Here is a 12302-nt window from a genome sequence, read left to right on the forward strand (position 1 = left end):
ATCACTGTTTGACAGAAAAAAAAGAACAAAACGGAAAACAAAAACAAAAAAAATCAAAACAAAAACAAAACAAAAAAACAAAAACAAATACATACACACACACACATATCCACCCACACAAGAAAATCATGATTTAATTTCACCCACAATAAATCAACAAAATTCGTGCAAGACAAATTACTTAGAGAAAATGGTACAATATCATCAGACATTCATTTCTAAATGTGATTGAATTGTCTCGATTCAGTGAAGTTCCGGTTTTCCGTTTGTTTGTTTATTTGCTTGTTTGTTTCTAATACACAACTTGTTGTAAGCAAATAATGTGACTAATGATTGTTGACGCGGAGAATAAATCTACATTTCGTAGTTTTAAATAGTTTCACGATCTACGAGAGATTATATATAGTGTTTAACATGTTAATTAGTTAATATTACTTATTTAAACCTTACTTTTACCCGCGGGACTCCGCTGCAGTACAATTTATTGTGTTAAGGATATCAATAGAGCCTTTTTACAATGACATTACATTGTTGTACAATGATATACAATAAAAAGATGATAACACATACAATTTAACACCAGACAATTTTGTCTGTCTCTTTTGAACCAACATCACATGAAAAAATGGCGCTGTAACCTGCTGAAGTCAACCCATGGTTAAATGAAATCTTAATATTATCAAACGAATGAATACATTGTGTTTGGATATCAAAAGAAACCTAGATAGGATAAGTGCGACACACAAGGACACACATTAAAAAAAGTGAAAATCAACACGTTTTCACAATTGATTACTGCAATCTTTATATTTACTTGGATAGTAGGGATACTTGAAATGAATCGCCGTCTTAAAATCATTCTTCGAAATGTATACATCATTACATTTATGGTGCGGTGTAAAATCTCCTGTTCTTCAGGCGTTGATTCTCCTCTCTATAAATACAAATAAATACTACATTTTCAACGTTGTAATTTATGTTTCATTTCTAACGAAATCAATCAATTACGATGCTACCGTATTATTGATTCTTTCAGATGTTTGAATGTTTCCTATCAGGCGTATTTTTATTTTTGAAATCATAATCCGTTTCGGACACCATTCGGTAAATAGAGAAATATATTTTTGCTCGAGCAAAAAAATGATAAATATCATGATATTTCTTTTTTGTGCTCGTAGTTTTCAAGTTTTCTGAAGTATTTTAATGGGAAATCATATGTAGTTTTTTAAGCATACGGATAAGGAATATATAAGTGCTCTCCTGACTGAAGCGTGATCTTCAGCACTATCACCACATTTAATCATTAATGGATGTGACGTCACAACAAACTATACTTCCATTTTATTGCATTGCCTGTAAAGACGAATTTACTACTTTTTGTGTATGTTCAGTAATTCATATATATACGAAAAGAAATATTGAGGTTTCAAATGAATTACACATTAAGAAAAACGTCTGTAAATTAGGTCCTCAAAGCAGGGATAGGGATTTTGGTATATCTTCAAAGAGACCTGTTCAACGTTAAATCTGAATATGTAACAAGACGACGTCATTCTTTTCTGCAGAACATTACTAATGCCTAAAGTATGAATTATAAGGAAATTGCTTTAATTGAATTTGTTTTTGGCATACTCATATTTGTGATGTAAGGGGGACAACTGCAAGTTTATTGACGAGTTTACTCTGGGTCTGTCACCACTCATGCACTTACTTGCTGTCTAGTATGTCTGGGTTGATGGAACCGATTACATTTTGGTACACGAAATCATAAATAAAACTAATTATGAAAAAATAAATACATAGATAACTTAAAGGAATCGTTTTTATATTGACAACCGTTAGGGACAAACGACATTGCAACTTCGGGATCAAAATATAGCACTAATATTTTAATGTATGACAGTCATAATCAATACAAATTTGTATCCTCTGATCAAAATACTGAAAAAAATATCAAAAAAATTTATTCATAATTAAGTTAACTCTTTTATCCAATGGATGGAAAGGATCGATAGATAGTTGTAGTGAGAAAGATTCAGACAATCAATTCCATCGCTTTTTTACCGCGCGACCAAGAAGCATATCACGGATCTAAATAAAATTAACGGGAAATTAAAAAAAAAAAAAACGACATACCTACAGAATTGAAAAATGTCGCAACAATCAACCAGCATACACAGTATTGTTTTAGCAATCAATTTTTAATTATTGAAACGATATTAGAAGGCTAATTATTTCCACTGTTTTGATTTGCTATGAAAGATTGACCGTTGCTCAGCCGTGACTTAAGTTGATAACCCGAATAACTTCATGTTTTGGAGACGAGGCGGTTAACATTCTTCTTTTAAACCAAAGATCCAATGAATAGTTCATGTTTTTAATACATTTCACTGAAAGTCAAACTTTAATTAGTCGGAGTTCCAGATCTGTGAGTCACTCCCTCATCAGACCAATCCATCAGTATGATTGATGGTGAACGGTACTGAAAGGCTAAACGTATTGAAAAATGTTCACAAATAACCGCAAAGCTATATTCCTTTCCCCACACTCCTACACTTTGGAATGAAAAAATTACTAAAATAAGAGAACCAGAGGCTATTTTTCTTAATTTTAAGCGATTTTATATCTTCTTTAATTCTTATTTTAAATTTAACGACAATAATGTGAATAAATCAAAATAGGTAAAAAAAATAACAAAATACACACAACCATATATTCATCGCCAACAAGCCAAATGATAAATAGCTCTATGATGAAGTTGACTAAATAAAATCTTTGAAATACCCAAGATGTTGCAATTACTATCCTATCAATATGAGGATTTAGACGAATCGAAAGGACTTTATACCTACTTCTTTATTTTGAATGTTTTGCAAAGTAATAGTCATTACTTATTATAATTATATTTGTAGTTGAGGAAAGTAGATAAGGTGTACACAGCATTTCAGATAGATTAAAGTGTAAGTAATTACATTAAATGTATTTACATGCCTATCTTCCTTGAAGTATCATGGTTAGACTTTTCTTCCAGTAATTATGTCTATAAAGACATAATTCTTTGAGATTAAATCAGACTTCCATATATATACAAAATTTACAATATTTTCACTATAGCTACTACTATTTCTGATTATCAATGAATTAGATAGTGTCACCATGACACGCTAAATGAATAAATATGTTATGGAAATATTTCGTTCTAGTTAATTGATAATTATAAACATGAATATTTTGTTTTTTTGATACGCGCTTTGTTTGAAGGAATATTTTCATTTCAAGGAACTTTGATACACAATCAACCTTCATCAAATAAAACTAAAAGACAAAAAATATAAGTTATAACAGAGTCAACATCATGATCAGTACAGTATTAAAAATATATTATTCATAAATCATGAGCACCAAATGTACCTTGCCTACGAAGCGCAAACTTTTTATCTTCAAAAACTTGAAAAAGTGTCATGGCGATGGGTGTGAAAAACCTGAAAAAGTGTCATATCGACGGGTGTGCGCGTGGGACGAACAGTCCAATTCGGTGACGTGTAATGAGGTAAAGTGATGCTATATATTAAGACGATCTTGCCATAACGACAAGGATTAAAGCAAAATTGATGTTCTGTTTGTAAGTTTTGTTTGTTTATAAGTGCTGTTAGCTGATAATTCAAACCAAGCCCCCAGACTAGCTTCTTATCAACTCGCACGTACAGTGTTCTGTACGCTTACGTCATGTCGAAAATTCCGTAAAATATATTGTTAAAATTTATCAATAGTTCAACCACACTGTGCTTCTTTTTTGAAATGTATAGTAATCGTATTGTTATCTAAAAAATAAACTAATTTTGAATGCTTTTAAAATAGGGATTTGCAAGATCGCGGCATTATTTACGCAGAAAATTGCCGCTAGACGGCTCCAACTCTTTTCGATATTTCAGCCAATGAGAAGGCCAGGATCGGTAAATTTTGTCTGAAAGGCCGTCGCAATAGGCTATGCGTACTGAGTACGTTAAGCCTAAACATCGATGTTGATGACGAAGATATTTTCTAGTAATATGACTCAGATATATAGGAGTTAGCGAGATTAATAGAAAAATATATTTCATACCTGTCATAAAAGCAAACAATGGGAGACAACGGAAAGACGTCTTACATGGGCAGATATCTGGAAGTTGGAACCATGTAGAATCCAGTTCCTCCTGCGATCAGTGTATGATGTCCTACCAACACCTACCAATCTCCACCGATGGGGGATGACGGAAAACCCCGACTGCCCACTGTGTGACCAACCGGGTAACCTGGCCCATGTATTGTCATCGTGCAACACCGCTCTGACCCAGGGGAGATATACATGGAGACACAACAAGGTACTGCGAGAGCTAGCAGACACCCTTGAGAAGGAAAGGCAGAGAAAGAGGAAATGTACCAAACATCAACCGTACATCAACTTTGTAAGATCTGGAGAGACAACCAATAAGAAAGCAGTGCACCAAGGAGGGATACTGGATGGAGCAAACAGTTGGGAGATGCGGGTTGACTTAGGACAAAGTTTTCCCAGAGGTCGTCCAAACCAACCTTCGTCCAGATATCCTGCTATGGTCACAGCAAGGGAAGAAAATGGTAATGATTGAGCTAACTGTCCCCTGGGAGGATCGATGCCAAGAGGCTCATGAGCGGAAGAAAGGGAAGTACGCCGATCTTGCAGACGACGTGAGAGCAAAAGGATGGAGTGTGTGGGTCTTGCCAGTAGAAATGGGGTGCAGAGGGTTCCCTGCACAGTCCATGTGGAGGATGTTTTCTACACTAGGCATCCAGGGAAGAGACCGAAGGGCAGCTGTTCAACGACTATCAACAACAGCAGAGAAGTCGTCCAGCTGGCTTTGGTGGAGAAGAGAAGATTTGAGCTGGAAGCCATCCATCGACGGGCAGTGATTTGGCCGATCACTGTCGACTGGCCACCTTGAGGACGTCCAAGGATAGGAGTCGAAACGTCCAGTGAGAGGTGGTCCTGGCTGATGACGTCGATGGATTCTGCAGTCTAGCATTTGTTTTAAGGTAATTACATCAACATGTTCCAACATCAAATCACTTGTTCAGATATTTGCCAATATCATATTTTCATTGTACTTGTATGTATAATTTTGTAAAGAAATACAACTTCATAAAGGGATACACGGCGATGGTACCTATTAAAAGTATCGTTTATCAGGCAAACCAACGAAGTTATGTACGATGTATTTTCAATAACGTTTTTTCTTTTAGTTTAGTATGGAATCTGACATTTCAACTATTGCCTTATTTCTTTGTGGAAATTATCCTTCTTATTGGTTTTGTTTCAGAATAAGACATATTCCTCTCATGTGTCATTTGTCCCGGAATCTCGTGGTTTATTGACAAGGGATTTTTCTTTACATGCAGATTCCAAAAAGACGAAATAACATCAACTACAAAATTGGTCACTTAAGTTAAATCTAAGTCTCTCGAGGCAGAATTCTTCATTCAGAATTATTCATACCGTTAAAATTAGTACATATAGCCCATGTTCATTAATTTCCAGCAGTGTCTGGCTTAGATTTATCTTGACAGTGTGCAGTACATATTTTATTTGAATTTATTTCACGCTTGAATGAGTAATACCATGGAGACATTACGTCTTTTGTATATAATATTCTATAGGTATTGACGATCGAAATTTAATTAACGACGGTCATGCATAATATTTACGTGTTAACCTGTTTAAAATCCTATGACAGATACAACGTAAATAAAAAATCAAGATGAGTGAATTCTACGGAGCCCGTTTATTAACATGCTCTTTACTTATTTTATTTCGTTTTAACGAAATATTATTTCGTTTTTTCGAAATACTATTTCGTTAAAACGAATTAATATTTCGATAAAACGAAATAATATTTCGACAAAACGAAATATTATTTCGAATAAAATGAAATGTTATTTCGATAAAACGAAACAATACTTCGAAAAAAAAACCGAAATGAAATAAGTATATAGCATGTCAGTATACGGGCTCCGTAAATTTCTTTTCTGTCTTTTGTCTGTGTGTGTACGATTTCTTTTTATCGATTACATGTTTGTACGTTTGTTTTTGTTCTGTTTTAATAGATAACTAACAACCTAATACCCATTCCTTAAAATAGATAAGTAAATAGATAAATACTATGTAGCGTTTCACAGAATCATATATGAACACTCTTATACGAGATATCTATTACCATGCGTAGTCATCATTTAAAACCATACTGCCACGAGTATGATGTCACATTGTATATATGATTAGATACTATCATTCTGTTATTTATCGCAATATCAATCTGAAAGAGCTGTCCAGCAATGAAGAACTAGATTACTGAATTCTTAACAATATTGTTTTTATACAACAGGTGGCATCGGGCATGTTTAAACCTCTTTTTATCTTATGTTGTGTTGTGTTGAGCTGAGCAAATGTAGAGCTGTGCAGTGCAGTGCTGTGTGTTGTGTTGCCCTGTGCCATACCGTGTCTTTCCGTTCAGTGCAGTGGAGTGCTGTGCTTTTCTGTACTGTGCTCTGTGCTGTGTTGTGCAGTGCAGTGAAATGTAGTGCAACGCAGTGCAGTGCATTGTGTTGTGCAGAGCAGTGCATTGTGTTGTGCTGTGCTGTGCTGTGCTGTGCTGTGATGTGCTATGCAGTGCAGTGCTGTGATGTTTGTTGTGTTGTGCCGTACCGTGTCTTTCTGTTCAGTGCAGTGGAATGCTGTGCTTTTCTGTGCTGTGTTGTGCAGTGCAGTGCATTGTGTTGTATTGTGCTGTGCTGTGCTGTGATGTGCTATGCAGTGGAGTGCCGTGTCGTACCGTGCAGTGCTGTATTCTGCTTTTCTGTGCTGTACAGTGCTGTGCTTTGCAGGGCAATGCTGTGCTGTGTGTTGTGCTGTGCTGTTGTGTTATGTTGAAGTTGTAGGTTTGCAGACAGTCAACTTAAATATCGATAGTAAAAACTCTTCACTTAGATAACTAATGAAATCGTTTATATATTACTGATAATGAAATTAATGTAATAATTGATATACATATGTAATAAATTACTTTGTTTCCTTAAACACAGTCTATTCAAACCGAACATTGAACTGAATTTTACCATTAATGATGTATTTAATCACCATTACCTTTAAAATTATCAAGTCGCAGACAAGTTTTACGTTCACGTACATTTATCAATATTATATAGTCAATGATGTGAAACCCAGACTTATCCTGTTTTATACACAACTTAAGAGCTTGTTACATTTAAGAAGACATGGCATGGTTTATGTTTTCATATCCCAACATCACATTTTTACAATTTTACAGATACACTGGTTTCAGGTCATTATTTTGTGTTTATTTAGTCGTCAACGATCCAAGTAAAAAGATTGACCAAGTGCCAAATTTCATGTAAACGTAGACGAGACAGGCAGTTTGAGGTTATTTCTTTGCACTGCAACGCAACAATTGAACACATAATTGTTGACATTTGATATATATTTATATAACATGTTTATGGTATGTATGGTATGTATTTACGTCCGCATCCAACAAAGCCGAGTAAGGAAGAATTTTAAGTATCAAAATCATAAATGAAACATGCTATATATTTAGTCAGAGTTGATCAATTGTTTAGGAATAAATGAAAAGTAATCCTAGATATTTTAATTTGTTTTAAGGTCTTCTACCAGGGACCTCGTTCTATAGTTGGATCGGAAGTGCAATCTTTATATGATATTGACAAATGCATTTAATGTCCCTATATAACATATGCATTTTACTGGCATCATAGCAGCAACCTACCACGTAAACTATTAGTTATATCTGTGAAATGACATTCCAACGTGTGATTTGAAGTAGGTGAGTGACTTTATAACGCGTTGTATAAATCAACCCAAGGCAAGACTGAATTCAACCCATTTATGATTACGTCTTTTCTGTAGTCATCACTGTCAGTCAAATACTGTGTACACTATTAAATTTACCCGATCTTGAACCTGGCCTCGGTCGATGTTGCTATGTTGTTCTTGTAAATAGTAACGCGCTTACAACGGGGAGTCATTCTATATATAGTTTTTGCATTTAACAGAGGACGGGTACTGAAAGCCTGGAGTCAACTATCTGCACACTGTTCCAGGGTTTTCTACAGATATCTACGTGCATCGACGCCATTTGTGTCTTCAAACTTCAATCTTTGATCGAGGCTTTTCTACAAAGTGAAGGTAAGCTTGATGACTCTGTCCTGACGTGTATTTGATTAAAAACGAAGACGTTGCAACTGGGGCATACCATCACACAGCTGTATATATACGCATACGGAGTGATAGGTACTAGCAATATGGAAGCAGCATTGACACTTCACTTTTCTAATATGTGCTTGTTTATTAGATGTGGTCAAATCAGCGTATACATGATTATGCTAAGCTGAGCATTAGAAGCAATTGAGAAATATATGTAATCATTTACGGCAGGAACGACGCGGTATATAAGGTATTACGCCTTACGTACGGTTTCTAAAATGACCAGTCATGCCTATCGAGTAAACATAATGTTGTTTTCTGACATAGAAACTTGCTACCCACATGTGTCGTTAAGATCAATATTTGTTCAGTCGTGTAAGCACACCACTCGTACACCATAAAAAGTGGCTATTGTAATTTATGTAGGCTCGATATTTTACCTTTAAATATTGTATCTTATAAAACCTAAGACGGTGAACTAAACACAATATTCCTATTATTAACGGGGATTTGTGAAACATACTGCAAAGAGAAATGACCCACACATAGGAAAATTATATTGTATACGTAACAGAGGTCATTATTTATTTCAATGCTTCCACTTGGATTCGAACCCGGGATCCCCGCCTTACTTGTCTGATGCTCAAGCTGTTGAGGTAAAGAGAAGTTCTCTCTAGCCGAGCGGCGTCTTGCTTCTAGTATTTTACCAGGGTTACATACTCCCCCTTCAAGGGGTTATAGCGATGCAAGTTTGAAATTAACGCAAAGTTATGTTCCAGCGTTCCTACATGGGTGCCAATGTAACAGAGGTCATTATTTATTTCGAAGCCTACACTAGAATTCGAACAAGGGACCCCTGTCTTACTAGTCTGACTCTCAAGCTATGGAGTTCTCCCTAGCTGAGCAGTATATTGCATTATTATTTTTTCACCGGGATTTCATACAATTACACAACAGGAGGTGAAACAACACAATATGTGGTTTGTTTCAGTCATAATGCAAATAACTGGTCACGCATTTTTCATCTTAGCTCTCTAAAGACTCACTAAAATGATACATATCTAGACTCGTTTCATAAATTCACATGATTGAAAGTCGTGAAATTTATCACAAAGTCAGTCTTTTATTCAATGAATATGCCCATTTATTAATATTTTGTAAAAGTCAGTTGGATTTTTTCTTGGCGTGCGTCATACAGAAACTTTTTGTGATGTCATAACATGGACAATGACATTACGTCCTGGGTTGAAAATGGCCGCCTCAGTTTGTTTTTGTCCACCATATCTTAAACCCTGTGAAAAGTGTTCTGATTTATGGGATAGAGAGCATCATTATTTTGTTTTTCATTCCAAATAACATTTTATGAAACTCGTCTGGAAGTTTCTGTTTACTTGTCTTGATATGAACTAATTCAAGACACGTATGTTTCTATTGTCCCAATTTGTTGAAGCAGGTTCGTAGTGTATATTTCCTGTAATATAAAAGACTTGTTTGGTATCATTCATGGTAGACTATTATGCAGACCCGACAAAACGTTGTAGTCTGGCTGAATTCAAAACCTTGATTATATCTCCAACCAAGCCGGTAAAATACTTTCCACAATACCTCATTCACCGGATCTTGCGTGAATTTGGCCATGACCGACGTTGCTTAGCTGTGTTTGTAAACAGTAAAGCACATACTGTCGGTTCGGTCTATTTATAGTTTATGAATGCTAGCCAGACAACAGGTATTGAATAGGTTGAAGACAACGATCCGTGCAATATATCAGTGTTATTGAGCGTGATCGACTTGGCACGACGTTATTTCTGTCTACAAACAAGCACAATACAGGATTTTTGTTTCGTTACTGAAGAGAGGTAAGTGATATCGAATCATAACTAGATAGATAATTAAAGTGTTATTCTGTAAGTGGAAGACTGCAGATCCCGATCGAGCCAACTAGCATACAGTTACCATGTCAGCAGTATCAATACTATCACTGTTGACGTCGTCGTCTCCTCTGTCTGTTGTAGATTTAATAACACCGGTGTATGTAATAATGATATGCTTTATATCAGAAATTATATATCAAAGGATTGAATCTTGCTTATGTCGATTTAATTGAATGATGAATTGAGTTGGTCTTGAGACAAATTCAACTGCGAAGCAGTTCACGTTTCTTGTCATCATATCGTCTGACGACATGCAAGCAAATAGTCCGTCATTTGAAGACAGATTATTGTGACAGGTTGAAATATATTTCAGAGTGGTTACTTAATATACAATGAAACTGAAATAAGAACAAAATTTAATATTTTCTTTAATTACTCAATTCAATACCTGTCGTCTGGCTAGCATCCATAAACTATAGTGCCAAGTCGATCACGCTCAATAACACTGATATATTGCACGGATCGTTGGCTTCAACCTATTCAATACCTGTCGTCTGGCTAGCATTCATACACTTTAAATAGACCGAACCGACAGTTTTGTCGGGTCTGCATAATAGTCTAAAATGAATGTTATGATACCAAACAAGTCTTTTATATTACAGGAAATATACACTACGAACCTGCTTCAACAAATTGGGACAATAAAAACATACGTGTCTTGAATTATTTCATATCAAGTCAAGCAAACAGAAACTTCCAGACGAGTTTCATAAAATGTTATTTTGAATGAAAAACAAATAATGATGCTTTCTATCCCATAAATCAGAACACTTTTCACAGGGTTAAAGATATGGTGGACAAAAATAAACTGAGGACCAAATGACGTTGTCCATGTTATGACATCACAAAAAAATTCTGTATGACGCACGCCAAGAAAAAATCCAACTGACACTTAAAAAATATTAATAAATGGGCATATTCACTGAATAAAAGACTGACTTTGTGATAAATTTCACGACTTTCAATCATGTGAATTTATGAAACGAGTCTAGATATGTATCATTTTAGTGAGTCTTTAGAAAGCTAAGATGAAAAATTCGTGACCAGTTATCTGCATAATGACTGAAACAAACCACATCTATGTTGTTTCACCTCCTGTTGTAATTGTATGAAATCCTGGTAAAAATTAAAATAATGCAATATACTGCTCAACTAAGAGAGAACTTCTCTTCAACTCAACCGTCCAAAACTCCGTAGATTTTCTATCCACCATTCCCTGAAGATCTTTCTTCTCAGAGTATCACAATCCTTTCCTGTCTCAATAATTTGGTGAAAGTCCTTTTGTTTTCAAATTAACATACTGTTTTACTTAATTCCCAAAAACAAAAATAACTTACTTGTTATATCCCTTACTTATCTGCTGATAATCTATAATTCCTGTATCCATTCCTGCCTCCGCAAACAGTGACGACGACTTTCATCTAATACAGCAAATACGCACTGTAAACAGTTATAACAATATACCGAACGCTTGATGTACCTGTTCATAAGAAAGTCTTCTAGAATGACCTTACTACCACCTATCTATAAAATGATTCTAACGACGTAGAAAATATATCGAACACAGATTCTCGATGCTTATCTCTATGTTTGGATGTAATTAATGTTATTTTATAAACACTGGTAACATGGAATTGACAACTTGAATTAGGTAGTTAAAAGTAACCGAATTTACCAAAATCGTAACATCATATAATTGTATTTTGTAACTGAAGATATAAATATTTATTTTGTTTGAATAATTAAGATAATTATGAAATGGATTCGGTAAAAGTATAGAATACAATAAAGTTAATTTTGATACTAGGTATAAAGTGTTTTCTGCTTCATCAACAACACCTACGTTAAAATCTTTGTCAATTCATTGAAGTAATTCACTCTCAAATACAAACGACAACAAAACTATATCAAAATCTTTCTAAATGATTTTGCTTTTTTAGCTAAACTATATGTTGGTCAATGTTCCATCCAACGATACAGATTTATGATAAATTTATGCAGCGCTAATGTGTAATCCTATATCATACTTATGTTTGTACCATTGTGATATATCAATTCTTCGTTTTATGTAGGTTGCATTCCAAAAATCGATAACATGCTGAATTTTATTATTATTT

The sequence above is a fragment of the Ylistrum balloti genome, unplaced genomic scaffold, assembly GCF_031769215.1.
Source record: "Ylistrum balloti isolate Yb309-2 unplaced genomic scaffold, AGI_CSIRO_Ybal_v1 Utg371148, whole genome shotgun sequence".
NCBI lineage: Eukaryota > Metazoa > Mollusca > Bivalvia > Pectinida > Pectinidae > Ylistrum > Ylistrum balloti.